Below are 16,588 nucleotides of genomic sequence, written 5' to 3'. Positions count from 1 at the left end.
CCCGCCCGGGGTCCGCCTCACCCCACCCCGTCTGCGGGCGGCTCTGCCCGTTCTGCCTCGCCCCGTACCGAGCCGTGCCGGTGCCTGTTCGCCGGCCAGGCCGCCCCGGAGGCGCGTAGCGGCGGCGGCCGATGCCCGCTCCCCCGACGAGCGGCGTCCATCCCCTGCGCGGCCGCTCCTGCCCGCCGGCAGCTCGCGCTGCAGCCGTTGGTGCCGTTAGCGGCCGCTGCGGGCGGCCTCGGGCTGCCCCGGGGTTCCCAAGGACCGGCGGCGCTTCGTGCCGGGGGACGCGCAAAGCGGCTGCCGGTGCGAGCTCCGGGCGTGCGACGGGCGGCGGCGAAGGGGCTCGGTTAGAGGTGAACGGGGACGGGGCTGAGCTCAGCCGGTGCCTTCCAGGCTCGTCTCAGTACTATAGCCAGCCCCCGCCGCCCAGTTCTCGCAGTTTATTTAGTATTGACTTATTTTAAGGTGAAAAGGATGGTCCTTGTAAGTGAATGCTGTGTTGCATTGAGTACTGATCATTAAATCGTGCCTCCGTAGGTCAGGTGTACTTGCTCCCCCATTTCGGGTGCTTCTTGGAATGATTTTGAATTCTGAAAGGTCAGAATGTTCTGAGTAGGGCTGATGGTCTAAAATACAGTGGAGGCAGTAAGCAGTATCTTTCTAATATGCTTGGTCACATTGAGATTTAATGTAACAATACAATCTAATTACTGTTACAAAGTTGGGGTTTTTTTTGGTCTCTAGCATTAAGGGTCAAAATCTTTGTTATCATGGTCAAAAATTTCACAAAAGCTTAATCTTCTGTATCTTCAGATACGGAAAAGCAGGTGCAGGGACAAAGAGGCTTGGTTCCTTCATATGTAGATGATGCTACGGGTTACTTTCTGTGACAGCAGTGTACAAAAGGCTGTATGGATTGGCTACCATTTCTTTGGATAATGTTCTCTGTTTTAAGTGGATTTGATGTAGAAGCAAATTAATTCAAGTAAATTCAGTTTGCCTTTTTTTTTTTTTTTTTTTAAATTGTTTCTTGATCCTGTAGTACCCAAGTTATAGTGTTGAACAGATAAAAGGGGTAATACGTTTAACTGAAGACTTAATGTTTAGGTGAATATAAAAGTGACTGTAAAGAAGGAGCACTGCTCACGGACTTCTGTGCTTGCCTTGAAATACCTCAGTTGATTCAGTGTAACAACGAAAGTGAAAATATTTACAATAATGAGGTTCTGTAAAATCAGGCAGATGAAGGTGGATTAAATAGGTTTTTCTTTGGCTAATTTTAGCTGTTGGTCTCGTAAGAATTTACTACATTTCTATCGCTACAAAGAAAGAAAGAGAGCGCTGTGTGTTTGCTTCTGCTTGTTGCAGTTAGACCTGAATGTCTGAGATCCATGACTGAAAGATTAATGACCCTTTTAAAGACTTGGTAAAATGTAGTGCTTGCTGGCATCATACCGCCTGTGAAGTGTTGAGCCTGGGGAACTGGTTTTAATTGTTTTTCTAATAAAAGAGATAGGCAATATTTTCACAGCACTTATGCTTTTTATTAACTAATAAGAGGAGGATTACAGACTCGTACATTTTGTTTCTTTTTAGAAAATACCGAGTAATGACCCTTGAAGGGAAACTGATAAACAAATGGGTGCAACTTCTAGCTTATCACGTCAGCAGCTGAAGTATGGATGCCAGTTAGCTATGAAAAGTTAATATGGTTTTGAAATGTAACTTTAATTAACTAGAGAGCAAGCAGGTTATTTAGAGGGGTAATATAAGTATGGTATATCCATAGTTGAGGTTTTGTTGATTTTATTGGAATAAATATTATACAAATGTATCAATTCTTGTATTGCTCTGGCATTCAGATGCCTAACAGCTTAAACCCCTACATAGAAAGGTAAAACCAATCATATTTTCCAATTCAGTGATAACAAAGGACTGTAATGACGATTAAAAAAAAAAAAACTGTAAGGAATTTTCTTCTCATATCTCTTAAGGACTGTGAGAAAACTATGGACAAAATCAGGGAATGATTTGAATATATCCAGATGGGGTTTTCAACTTAACTGCTGAGGTTGTTATTGAACAGCTGGACTTGCAGAAGACAATACCAAGAGGTGAAAAAATAGAACAGGAATTATTATGCTTAAACACCTAGATCATGGAGGGTGAAGTTACGTTTTTGGAATTTTTTGATGGAACTGGAGTTTTTGGGAACCCCACTTCTCTGAAAATACAGATTTACTTTCTTGTTACTTGCAGTGAAAGCAATGTTTTGCTGATTCTGCTTAGATGCCTAGAGCTATAGAACAAAGGAAAAATGGGCACAGTGAAGTTGATAATGTAGAAGGATTGCTAACACTCAAAGCTGGAGATTGCCCACAAATATTGCTACTGAAGCTTTTACTGTAACTGGTTTTGTTGTACTTGACAATGCTTGTGCTGGTATAGGAGAAGTGGCAAAGAATAAGACTGGCATCGCATACACATGAGATATGTCTAAATGCCCAGAGCTTTTCTGTCACTGAGTGAAGTATTTAACTTGGACTTAAGCCACTTCCATGATCTCATATTATAATTGCTTTACTAACTCATTATTTATTTAACAACAGAAATTACAGGTCCTCTTAGTGTATCCATCCCATGAATTATGAATGTGTATATGTCTTACATTACTTTTTTGGTAAACTTAAGTTTTGTTTTGTTATGGATTGTTTGGTTTCACATTGTGGGACATTGCTCTAATTTAACTCAATTTCTTTTCATGGTTGTGGATTTTTCCCCCTCTTTATATTTCTAGTCTATGTGAAGAAGAAATAGAATTAATGTGTTGAAGTATCTTAAACTTTAGTCTGAACAAATAAATCACATGTATTCCCAAGGAAATTGTACAAAAATCATAGTGATTTCAACCACCCTTCTGCAAGAGTTTGAAACTGGACAATTCTCAGCTTAACACTGAGAGAGCTTGGCAAAACAAATTGAAATTAAATGAGTGATAGATATGAAAATTCCCTAAACTTTATATTCCCTAAATTTTTACTTGTATTTTACTTTGAAAGGCAAACATTAACCTTTATTTCTAATCACTAGTCTAATGACTACTCTGTTAGTTCTAATGATATGTATAGTTCAGTACAGTTGTTTTTCTTGATCAGGAAAGTTTTATGTGAATATTGGTTTTTTTTAGTGCCTTGTGAAATAATTTTACAGATATAAGGTACTAAATAGGAAATGAAAAATTGCATGCTAGACTTGGTCATTTATTTAAAAATCCAGAATCTGAACCTAGCTAATTGCATTAAATTGCATAATGTTTATTTGGTTCCATGCTAGTGCTAATTTCATTGAAAGACTATAATGTGAAGAAACATTCATTTATTAATATATTTTAAAATTTGTTTTAGGTGCTTTTCTTGTTTTGTTGTTTGTTTTCCTTTCTTCTTCTCTCCTGTGGTTTTTACTTTTCCCTCATTCTTTTACTTTGGTGCTTTTGAAAATGCTTTTATTTATTTTATAGATTCTGTTAGTAATCAAAACTAGAAAACAAGTAGTGTCCAAGCATATTGAGCCAGCATCTGACTTTGCAGTAGTTCTCTTCTATGTAGTCTGATTAGTGTGGAGTGAATGTTCCACTTCAGAGAGTGACGTGGTAGCCACTGATGTGATAGCATTTCTGATCTCTTTGATCTTGGGGACGATTTGTTGTGTTTATTCTAATGGCTATCTTTCCACACCTATAATGGCTATCTTTCCATGCCTATAGTGTAAAATATTTTTTATGTGTAATTGTGGACAGTTTATTTAAAATGAAATTTTATAAAGATGTAACCTGAGTTTAAAACAGTCAAGAAGGAAGTGATAGTATAAAAACTAATACAGGTGGACAGTAGTTAATATTTTGATTTTTTTTTGTTAGAACTTTTTTTTTTTTCCTCCTGAATGTCTGCCTGATTATGGTTTTCTTCATTCTCTCATTTTTTGTACTTTTGAATGCCAAGTGATTTTATTCTCGTCTTTCACCATGGTATTTGAACATTTGGAGACTGTAATGCAGTGATTTGGTTCTTAGTTTTGTGCCCTCTACTTCTATTTTTTTTTAATCCTACGTTAGGTTTTTGTTTCTTAGAATTTATTTATCTCCCTAATAGTTTTCTGATAATGTGCTGTTTAAAGCTGAATGCAGACATCCATGGTTAGCAAACTGCTATACAATGATTGTTTATTGTTTCTTGACTCAATGATCTAATACTTCCGAGTAAGTGGTACAAAATTTCATTGGTCAGGTTATTTGAGGTTGCACTGGACAGTGCTGTATAAAAGGACATCCTTTAATCAGACTGCTAAATCACCTTGATGTGAGTATCCTGATTAATTCTTCACGAGATCCTGTTTTCTATTAAGTGCTGACATCCCTTCTGAAAGGTCTCTGAATAATCCTTGAATTCATAATGAGTTCTCTAGCATATTTAAAATGCTATTTTTTCCATCCTGTACTCATTAATGAAAGGTATATCCTTAGATTATATGGTTATTGTGATGCAAGTGTTTTCCTATGTGACCATTCTGTTTCCTCTTTCATCTTTAATAAGAGTAAATTGTATAATTTTCTTGTTTTATTTGGATGTAGCTCAGCTCGAGTTCTGAGCTACCATGTTACTTCCTGCTGATGAACTCTGCTAACTCTTGCAGTGCTTTAAAGTTGCAGAATTTGAATATTTGTGTTGATGCATATACTGTGTGCAAGAAGAGGCTGCGAGAGCTCAGTTTATTTTTCCTGGAGGAGGCTGAGGGAAATGAAGTGCCGTCTTCAGCTACCCGATGGGTAGTCATAGTGAAGATGGATCAAGACTTTTCTCAGATGTGCTCAGTGAAAGGACAAGAGCTGATGTGTTATAATAGGGGAAGTTCCAGTTAAATCTAAGGAAAAAAAAATCCTCACAATGATGGTGTTTAACACTGGAACAGACACTTAGAACAGTTGTGGGATCTCCATCCTGGGAGATCTGGGTCATGAGTAGTCAAGACCCCAAGCACCTTGGCCTAGCATTAGCCTGGGCCTGAGCAGCAGTTGGACCAGAGAACTCCCTCAGGTTCATTCCAGCCTTAACCATTCTATGATTCTGTTCTGTGATTCCATATATACACGCACTTGTAGAGATTTGTTTTTCCTAGATTTTGCATTTGCCTATTACTCTTGTCATATTTCTTCCTTCCCTTTGCTGGATATTCTGCTAAATTATTTCCACGTATATTACTCATATATCTTTTACATCAAGTCTAGACTGTACATGGAAGCTGATAAACTTGTGTACAGTGCAAGCAGAAGTTCTAAGATGGCAATATTATTTTTAGATATCTGAAAAATCTTTAGTATTAATCTCAAGCCACTTTGTTTACAGCTCCTTTAGTCACCAATTAGTTATAGTCACATTTCATAGTCATTACTGAGTTTTCTTCTTCAAGTAACAATTATATGTCCAACAGGACTGCTGAATATTGTTTGTTTTCTGTGAGGTTTTTTTGATCTGTAGGTGAAGTGTTGCTCAGGTACCCCACAAACTTTGATCTCCCTGGTTGCAGTAGAACTGATGAAGTTCTGCAGTACGGTGATGTGCAGAATCAAATATGCGTAATGTTTGCACAGAGTAAATGAATGTGAAAAATAGTTTATCCACACAATTTGTTTTAGCTATTATAACATCTGTTTTCTCTAAGTGTAGTAGGAATATATTTTCAGTCAGAAATTTCAGCTTTTCAAATTAGCATCTTGCCTTGAAGCATATCGTGAAAATTTGTGAGCAAGAGAACTATAATTCAGCAATTTCCAAAGCAGTCAATAAAGAATTATGCTGTGATTTTTGACATGGGATCTAAACATATGATTCTAAACTTTTATAGAATAAACTGGAGTAATGTAATAAGACTAACTGTCTCAATTATATAAGTGGTTATTATTTGGGAATTATCTGCATGCTGACCTTTGTAAATCTTTGAATTCTCTCTTTCAATATCTTGAAATACTCCATTTAAATCTGTTAAAAATATTTATTTTTAAATGCGAGTCAGGTCATTACATTTGCAAATAATTAAAATGAAAATTATTCCGCTATAAAGAATCCCATCATATAAGTGGAAGTTTTAATTGTTGATTTTACATATTTTTTTGTGATTAAATATTGCAGAGACACAAATCAGGTGTAAAGTAACAGTAACAGTAGAAGATAGCTATCCTAAGATGGTTCAGCTTTTTAATATGTCATATTTCATTGCAGTTTATGTTCTTTGATCCGAGGGAATTACTTTGCAATGATACCTGTTTAAATACTTTCTTTTGAAATGCTTAACTTGATGTCATTTGTATATGTGTAGCTCTGGAAATCCTCTTTAGTGGAGCAGTTTCCCAGTGTACTAGGAGAACACCTTATCTTGAATACAGGATAAGAAACAACAGAATATGGACAGGAAAACACATAAACAAGAATCTTGCTTAAAATACTGGAATTATATGGCTTGATTCAGTATGACAGAAGGCAGAAGTGCTCTCCTGTTTTTGAGGGTCCTCAGAATCTTCTATATACTGCCCTTCTGAGAAGTACTTGCTCGAGATCCGTATTTTCAGAGGTGGCATATGGTAGGATTTCAACTTGATCATGGAATCACAAGACCAGAAATCTTAGAAAATGATGAAAGAAATTCCATTTTAACAGGCAGAGATGAGTCTGCTGAAAATAGTGTCTTTTTTTTTTTTTCTTTTTTCCTTGTTACTTGCTCTCTGAACTCACTCTGTTCTTTTTAAACTCAAGTCTCTAAATTATTCATATTAACTCTTTTTGGCTGTGATATATTTGTGTTCCAATGAATCCCACAGATTAATTACATGGAAGACATGGCTTTATTAGTTTTTATTTCTGTCATTCAATTTAATTGAATTTCCCTGTTCTATTTTTTCCTTTTTAAAAGTGGGTTATTCCATTCATCCGTCCCTGTGCATGTAGTGAATATTGGTTTTATTTTCTGCAGTGTCCTTTCTGAGCTGAAAAGATTGAGCTAATAACAATATTCATGTTGATTGCTGGTTAATCTAAATGTAGTGTTGAGAGGCTACCTGGTCTTTGAAAACTGCATTAGCAGGAAGTCTTAAATACTATCCACTTTTTTAAAAAACAACCAACCAACCAACAAATGTGGTTGATAGAGGTGAACTGAGCTCAGTAATTTACCTAGACGTGCCTGATTGTGGTGTATCCCAAAATGAAAGCATCCATATTTAAAGTGAATCCACGTGGATTGAAAGCACTGTGTTTGGCAAGAGTAGCATTCATTTCATTAAACATTTCTTAGTGGCATTTAGGTCAAAATCTGAAGGTAAAAGCAGTTTAATATGTGCATTTGACATTGTAGAGCATCACTTATTAAAAGTCTTTAATTAGTTCTCTGTTTCTTAGGAAAAAATAGTTTTGTTCAACTTTTTGTTTCTGTATGGTTTGGTCAATTTATATTTTACAAGAATTAATGTAAACACTGAAGTAAATGTCCCTTGGAAAGAAACTTGTCACTCATCTACGTGAGTTACATAAAACACAAATTATAACTGTATTACTAGGGAAAAGATCTTAAATTGCCATACAGTTCTTGCAGTTTTCCAACAGTTTTGTGACAGTGGAAGTGCATATCAGGATATACATTGAGAAAAGCAATGCTTGCTTTTTAAGAAAAGTCTTTAATTTGTTCTATTGGTTGTGTAATCTCTTACAAAGAAGTGCTCTCGCATTCAAAAGCTGATTTGTAACCTGTTTAAGTTCAGCAATACATAGCGCTGTCCTGTATTGTTTTTCAGGTTTGCCTTGGTTCATTTTACAATTATACAGGCAGTAGTAAGTATAACAATTATACTATATTATTTAGTATAATTTAGTATATTCTGATGTAAACCTGAAAAAATAGCTGTAAACTCTGTAGAGAAAGGTCTGAAAGTGATACATCATGACTAAGAATGGGAATATCAGGGTTTGGTGCTTCGAATTCTCACTGCCTTGCTGAGTCATGCGGGGCAAAACTCTTATCTCCTTCTTACTTGTATTTCTCCTCTATAAATGCAGGTAATTCTGAGTGTTCAAAAGGTTAATTTGTCAATGCGCACGAAGGCTTTAAGAATGCTGAGTGAAAAGCACTTAATAAGGAAAAATCATATTCAAATGCCAGATTCTGAATTATGTGTCAGTGGTCTACCAGAATATATTTAAATTCTAAGGGAAAAGATGCTTCTCATTAAAACCAAACAAAAACCAAACAAAAAGCCCCAACCATTTAGACTACTGCTTTGTCTGGAAAAAAATCAGGCTAGCAGTCTACAGATTAATTTAGTTTCATAGTGTTCTTTCCCACTGGAAGCAGGAACAATGGATCAATGATCAGTATTCTGAAGGTTTCTGTAGCAAAGGTGTTTGTGAACAAGGTGCTCTTGAATAAAGTAAGAACAGGATTGAATTTGACTGTGAAAGTAGGGTTGTTAATCTTAGATAAGGTCACTGAATGTTAATGATTTTGGGAACTTTGTTGTACTTTATGTGTTAGTTACAACAGCAACCGTATTGTCAGTTTGAGAAGACTTTTGAGTATCTTCAGGAATAGTAGCTATAAAAGCAATCATATCCTGTTACACTTTTTATTTACAACAAGCTTTGTTTTCAGTCTAAGTTGCCCTTATGTGGCCCTTTGTACTGGACCTAATAAAGCTAAAGCTTGTTATTGACTAATGCACAAGAGAAGGAATTATTTTGGCTAACCATGCTTTTTCTAAATAAACTGTGATTATTTGGGAGGAAGACCCATATGTTCTAGTGGTGATACGTGGATTAATCCTCACTGAGCCTGAGTGCTCAAAATGCCAATAATGTAAAGATGCACAGTTAATGTCACAAGAGAACAGAAGCTGTTCTAGAATGCTGTTGTCTTCTATGAATGAATAGTACTTAATCTGCTGAAATCAAGTCCAGGTAACTTTACTTAGAAGATAAAGAGTGCAGAAATAGATATGACTCAGAGAAAGGGCAACAAAAGTGATTAGTAGATGTGGCAAGACTTGGATAACCTGGGAGAAACAACTTGTTCACTTTCATATAGAGTCAAACAAGAAGAGTCTGAATAAAAGGTAATCTTGTGACAAGAACAATGCTTAAAAAAAACCCAACAGGAATGAAACGGTTAAATTCTTCTGGGCATCAGCTAGTTATCAACTAATGCAGCTAAGGAAAATATATGGACAGTCTTTTGTAATTTTCCAGAATTAGTATGTTACTGTGATCTCCCTTTGAAGTATTTGGTAGTGGCACTTGTCAATAAGGACAGTAACTATCACCATGAACTATATGGCAAATCTTATGTTTCTTATTCAGCCCTAATGATTTGTGCTTTAAGTTCAGCAAGTCTGTAAAAATTAATAGAAATTGTGTTTGTATTTTTGTTTTAAAGGTTTTAACAGATGCATGGTTTCTTCTGCTGAAGAAATTAGGCAAATTATTAAATACCTTTTATCAAAATCAAATTAGTGAATCTCAGTAATGACAAAATATGGCTTAGGTTTCATACAGATTTAGTCTATTAATAACGTGTGATTGTCTATATAGATGTAGTTCTATTGTAATCTAATATTTAGGCAAATATAACTGAATATTATAAAACAGAAGGAGGTAAGAATGGCTATGTAGAAGTGTAATAATTCATAAGCTAAGTGCCTTTTGTATTGGGAGTCCTAATTCTGCTGTCTGGTTGCAAGAGAGTTGTATCATAACTATGGAACACCAAGGTTGTGTTCTTGTATGTAGGGGTCCACGAAACTTTCTTATCTGAGTATATCTTTGAATTTCAGTGAGTTGAGTTACATGAGGTTTACTGATGTAGGTAGGGTCTGTAGGACCAGAAACTTCATTAATTCTTTTTAAGGCTACAGCGTACTGTGTGACAATGGCATGAAAACTGAAGAAAATGGTGTTGAGTCTCCTGGGAAATTAACATGTTTAATTGAAGGAAGGACAAATTGACTTAATTTACATAACTGTAATAGGACTCTGATATTAAAATTTGGCTGTTGCCTCTTAAAAGCAATGGAAAGGTACTGGGTTGATATTATAGAAATTTTGAGAGTGCAAGGGGATCTGACTTGTATAGAGCATGCTAAAAATGTGGAGCTAAAAATTTGAAGGGCTGCTTGAGACTCCACTGTGACATCTCTTAAAGGTGAAGTAAACTCATAGTCATTTCTTTATCTATAAAAATAATAAATGTAAGTTTAGAACTAGTTGTTTCAGTAACCATTTGAGCCTGGGTTTCTTGGTGGTCCTGAAATGTAGCACAGAAATTCTCTAAGGCAGGGGTGTCAAACTCATTTTCACAGGGGGCCACATCAGCCTCACAGTTGCCTTCAAAGGGCTGAATGTAATTTTAGGACTGTATAAATATAGGAGTAGGTGAATCAATGCAACAGGGTCAGCTGTGCCACTTGCTTCCAAAACACCTTTCTCCCCAATTAAACAGCTTCTCTTGCAGCACCAAATTTTAGTTCTTTCTGCATGAGTGAGAAAGGACAGATTAGTGATTACAGTGATTCTTCCCTTTCTTGACGGCCTGTTTAAGAACAGTGTGACAGATTTATCAGTTACAAGTATGTCCTGCTAGCAGTAGCATGTTGCAAAACAGGGTTATGTGCCAAAACCTCACTATGTCTGATTTAGGAATATGGATGATTTTCTGTTAGCATTACATATTAGTGAGTGATTTAACCATGTTTTATGTTTATAGGAGATAATCAGTTGAAAGATACTCTGGAATGACAGCTGTAATAGCAAACTTTATTGTATAACTATCATACAGCAAACAGAAATGTAGCATCTTGATTTCTGCATGATGTTATATGATGTTCACTTATTAGAAAGTACTCCAGCAGCTTCCAGCTTGGGATTTCTAGTTCTGAGGATGTAATTTTTCTTTTTGAACATACACTCAGTTCTAACCTGTATTCTCAGATTTTCTAAGATCCTTGATTAGGGTGTGAAAGTAGACCCCACTTGGAGGGGGGCTCTTTGCTGCAAGCAGCTGTTGAGCTCTGAGAGCTGCTGGCTGGCAGAAGCCTTTCCAAGCTCCTTGACACTAAGCAAGGCAATTCTGTGAAGCTGAAGATGTCTTGAGAGCTTCAGGTTACCCTGGCAGTCTTAGGGCTTTTAAATTCTCTTCTGTGGCTTTGCGAGCAGGGCTGCAGCTCACGGCTTCAAGGTGCTGTGCTCCAGATCTTCAAGCAGAGCACTCGTGCTGCAGTAGGGAGGGTGGCTTCACCAGGATGTCCATAATCACAGGTGCCAGCACAAAACTCTTTATATCCAATTAACTGGCATTTTCTGATAAGCCCTGTGTTCAGTAAGAAGTTTCTACCAGCTGTAGGAAGTGTGGTACAGTGGTGTCTAGTGGGAAAAGTTCCTGGGCATTTCATTGTGTATTGATTTAGATGATAATATTGCCATTATCTAATTTAATTTTGGAAATAATTGTAAAACTTCAGAATATCAGTTGTTGATCTACACAGTTTATTTTTCACTGTATTTTTAAAATAACATAGGTGAGGTTCTCTGTTTTTCAAGGGAATTGCAAATGACTTGGGTTCGTTTTGGAAAAATGTAATCTACGGATGCATAAAAGCAAGACTGCAAGGATCTGGGTGTAAATTTACTGCGTATGTTGTTATGTTCATGCTATTGGTGCTATTAGTGTTAGTGCTACACTGAATAATGTTGGATTGAGGTGACTTCTGTGTTTACTGTGTGGTACAGCTGTGTAAGTATGTGCACATAATACGTGTCTTAAAGTCACTGGTGCTCTTCAAGCTCATCTCCTGTTCTATCCTGTAGCATCTTGTCTGTTCATTTATGGAAATAAACATCAATGATACTAATTCCCAACATCTAAAAATGCTGCCAGTTGGAATCAGGATGATCAACAAATAATTTTTGGCAGAGCTGAGATGATGTAGGTTTTGTGTATTTCTTGTATTAGAATCTGTGGTTTACTTTGTTTAAGAAAATATTTTTCCACACTCTATCTTTTTCCATATTCTCCGTATATCCAAAGTATCTGCCTTTTTCATTGCACCAGATTCTTTTTTTGCCCTGGAAATCTAGAGCTACTTTAATAATCCAGCTGGTTTTCAGTTACTGACCTTCACTGTTCTTTCACTCTTTTGTTTTTTCCCCTTCCCAGTGTGTTAACAAAAAAAATGTCACATGGGAAAGCTGCTGATTGAGCTTGCATCCCTTATTTTATGGGGATTTACTTATTTTCTAAAGCCAATAACATCAAACCTAGAGGAAACAAAACTTGATATAGGGGTGTTTCAGTGCAGAAACCTATTTGGTTGTAGTCATTGAATTGTGGGATGAGTAGAATAATGGGTCATTCATAATCCCTTTAGACCTCATGAAATAAGTGGAATGAAGAAGGGTATAGAATAGGATGCTGCATGGTTGCATTTTTTTTTTTACTTAAAACATGAAATGCAGGCTGCCTCATCCAAAAAAGGGAAAAAGTTTATGGGTTGACTATGAAACTTGTATAATGGATAAGCTGAAATGTTTGCAATAGATATTCATAGTAGAATGAGGAAATCAATACGTTCAGGCTGAATCACAGAGTGCTTGTGGCTGTGTTCTGGAGTTTGGCAGTTATAGAAGCTTTGATTTACTGTACAAAATAAACTCTGAGCAAGGGGAGTGTGCATGGCTGTGTTTGGTTTGGAAAGAAAGAACCGGGCTGGGGTTCCAGTCTGTCGTCCACATCTACAGCAGTGCTGCTCCTGAACCACCGAGCTGCCCTTGCCTTTGACCTTCGCAATGTCTGGAGCAATTTTTGGGATACTAGCTAAATGAATAAATAGATACAACAAGTGACAATTGGAAGGCAATCTATTTGAAATAATTTCTACGTATGTTTTCTTGGCTTTGTTCTACCTTTATAAGATTAACATCTGTTCAATTCCCAGTTCATTTGATGCTTAGGCATCTGTTCACTGCCTAAGATTTTTTTTTTTCACTGTAACTGCCGGAATGTAATTTCTGTAGCTTCTGTTGATGTCTTTTAACTCTGAGTTGCATAAATAAAGTTAACTTCTAAAAATATTTATTTATTTATTTATTTTTAGACAAAGAGGATTCAGATGCTGAAAAAGCCTGATAGCTTATTTTCTTGCTTGAATTGCATTTCAGTGGCACTGTGGAACTTCCATTTCAGTACTGATAGTTCTTTAGGTATAAGTATAGTTGGTTTGAATTTTCTGTGTCTCACCTAGATGAATTTGCATAATGTAACTCAGAGAATTTGACTGTTGGCCTTTTCTTCAGCACCTGCCTGTATTGTAGGCCCAAATAAATACTTTGAAGATGCTGCATAGTGTTCTGGGTGTCTTTCTCACTCTCATGGGTATGAAAGGATTATGGATTTTTGTATTCCTATTATATGTTATGTACCATTGTTCAACCCAATTTATTTTTACAGTCACCTGTATGGATGGCTCCTCTCACCAGGTTAGCTGAGGAGGATGACTTATAGAGGAAAGTGGGAATTGTACCTGCAAATCTCATGAAGCACAGAGACATCATTGCAAACAAATTTGTTTTCAGTATTTTGCTGTTAAAGTAAAATGCTTTGTGGAAAATCAGAGACAAAAGTACTATGCATCTGTTACAAGTGTTTCAATTGAGCTTCTTGCTCAGTTTTAACTAACTAGACCACATAGCAACTTCCTTCTCTTTCTCTACATGAGATAGCTCAGTGCACCTTGGCAGTGTAAGTAAAATCTGTGATCTAATTTTTATATATGTTTTTTGGAATAGAGTTTGCATAACCTTTTGGTGAAACTGTGCAACAGTAACTTCTTCCTAACAACATTTTAAATAATTATCAGCAATGAGACGTTTGAGCTTAAAAATTTTACTAGGCTCCCATCATTAATGTGTATATATAAATACACTAAAAATGGTGAGCCAACTGTAGCTTAGTTTTTTGACAGTGGGTAGTGGTGCTGCTGACGTTCTTAAGGAAAGCTATTTCTCATTAACAATCAGATTGTGCAGGTACTCTGAAGTGACTTCATTTCAGCAGTGCAACTTGGAGGCCCTGCTCTGAAACCTTGAGTCGTTAGCTGTGCTGTGCAGCTGTGGTAAGCACAGTTTGTCCTAGCTACCCATGTCTTTTATGTTTTCATGGTGCATTGCTATAGGGTGGGTTCTATGTCTGATTCCATGTGAAGATAGAAGATTTGATATGACTTGAGATGAATGAAGGAAGAAAGAAATGACAGTCTGTCTTGCAGGTATATTTAAATTAATTATCAAAGACTGTTTCCATAGCTTTCACCTGATTGTAGATTGGATCAATAGTCTGGAATAGTGATCAATATCTACAGGATCACATTATTGGTCAATTCATGTAAAATAGTTCTGGCTACAAAAAATTAATAGATGTGGGAAAAAATCCTGCCCCTGCCCTGCTTTTTCTTCCTCGTGTCTTGCCTGATCTGTTCACACTGTCTTTTTGATCTAAAGGTTTGGAAATGCAGTACTGCAAGGCTTGGCTGATGACATGCCCCTAGAAAGTCTCTCAAAATTTTCTTCAACATCAAAAGTTCCTGTATCTCTGTAATGTTGGAAATAAAATATCTTCACATTACACTCTGCAAATCTACTGATATGAGAAAAATGTAGGTCTTCATACCACGAAATGGGCTCTGTAATTCTCATTTCAGATATAGTACAAACTTTCTTGTACAATCTAAGAATATGGTGACCTTTTAGAGCTCATAGAGGTGCCCTTTGGACCTGAGAAGTACTGCAGTTTTTCCCCTGCTGATGCTAATTTACTTTCATTATAGTCCAGTTCAGATTAATTCTTTAAGTTTTTAGTATATCATCTAGCAATCTGGTGGATTTTGGTCCTGTATAGTTGTGACGTCTTAATTTGGTCCCTGTTTTATTTTTACTTTCCCCAATTTACCTCATCACAGGATGTTATTCTAGTGAATTGTTTATCTAGCTTCTCTTTATTTCTGTGTAGTGGTTCTGTGTCCCTGGAAATGTTCCCTGGTGTATACTATAAACTTCAGGAATGCTCAGTAATGGTTACGACTGTTCTCATTATGATGAAACATTTTCCCTCTATAGTAACAGGCACACAAAATGCATATTTAAAAAAAAAAAGATTGTGGGTTTTTATTTGTGCTCTTGTGACAATCCATAGGATCTGCTTTTGTCTACAGGTTTATTTGTTTAACCTCCTTTCCTTGTACATGTTTTGGGACAAGGGAAATGTGTAGAGAAGGGCTGAAACTGGAGTGGGACATCTTCAGACAAAATCTTCTGCTAGTAGTCACTTCCTTTCTTTTTTCTTTAAATCAAAGAAGAGCATGCTCCGCGTGGAAAAAAACTCCGGGGTACTGATGAGGATGGGATCATGTGGAGTCACCTACATTTGTCTATGTAGAGCTGAGCTTTATTTAGAATGGCTAATGCTGATCAGGAGCTAGCAAAGCTCCTGACTCCCTGCCAGCTCCATGCACAATTACTCTGGTCCCTGGAGTGTGGTGCTGAGGCACTGCAGCTGACTAGTAATGCAGCATCATGCCAGAATTAACCCTGCTGAGCCAGCTCCAATGTTTTCCCCATCTGTAGTCTGCTTATTTTCATCCCTGAAAAATCTGCTAACAACTGAAAGTCGAATGTAGTAATCAAATTGTCCACATGAAATTCCTCTTATTTTGTATAAAAATGAACCAGTTCTAATTTTGTGTCCTAGGAGATTTCGCAGAATGCTCTTTGCTAATTACAATAACCTACAGCTTGCTGTTCCCTGGCTGCCAGGTCAGCTCACTATAAAGTTTGATGCACATCCAGCTTTCCCCCATCTGATTGCCTGCAAATTGCAAAACTCAATATTTGAATGTCAGCAGATCACCTTTTCTGGACTTGATTGAAGTCAAGAAATTTTTCTTGGGAGTTGGGATTTGTAAATTGTAGATGAAATATTTGGAAACAAAAATCCCTATTTGTGTCTGTTTCTCCTTGCCCTTCTGGATCCCATGCCATCATTGACTTCTGCAACTTGGCCTGCTACACAGAATGAGTCTTCTCCAGGAGAATCTCCTTACAGATTACATGTGCATCATCTGAAAAGAAGTCAGTCTAGGTGTGCTACTGCTCTAGTGGTTTCACTGTTGTAGATGAGAGGCACAGTGTTTACAGAAAGGGTAGATCTTGTTCAATTGTCCATTCCTCTGCAATTCAACTTATTGCAGGTATCTGGATTGTTGAAGTGTTTTGGAACAATAATTTTGAATGAGCCATGAAAGCTATCATATAGATTCATGAAGTGTATCTTAGCATTTGTTTATTACTTAACAAATTAGAAATGCCTCACAAATTTAAACAATACATGCAAAGTTTAGAACTCAGACTATATATATGTAAGATTAAACTAATTAGACAAACAACTTTGTACAGATATAATGGGTATGCCTTGATAACAAAAGATTTTGAACTTGATCTGGTAG

The 16,588-nt window shown here is 36.7% G+C and overlaps 2 protein-coding genes across 4 annotated transcripts in view; one reads left to right on the top strand and one right to left on the bottom strand.

The window, feature by feature from the left end:
- The window catches only part of RASA2 (RAS p21 protein activator 2), a 423,219-nt gene that overhangs the window by 241,667 nt on the left and 164,964 nt on the right, over positions 1-16,588 (bottom strand). The gene's annotated exons all lie outside the window — the stretch shown is intronic.
- DNER (delta/notch like EGF repeat containing) overlaps positions 1-16,588 on the top strand; it is a 113,921-nt gene that overhangs the window by 492 nt on the left and 96,841 nt on the right. The gene's annotated exons all lie outside the window — the stretch shown is intronic.

The sequence above is a fragment of the Patagioenas fasciata genome, chromosome 9, assembly GCF_037038585.1.
Source record: "Patagioenas fasciata isolate bPatFas1 chromosome 9, bPatFas1.hap1, whole genome shotgun sequence".
Lineage (NCBI taxonomy): Eukaryota > Metazoa > Chordata > Aves > Columbiformes > Columbidae > Patagioenas > Patagioenas fasciata.
This window is presented reverse-complemented; position numbering and strand designations above follow the sequence as displayed.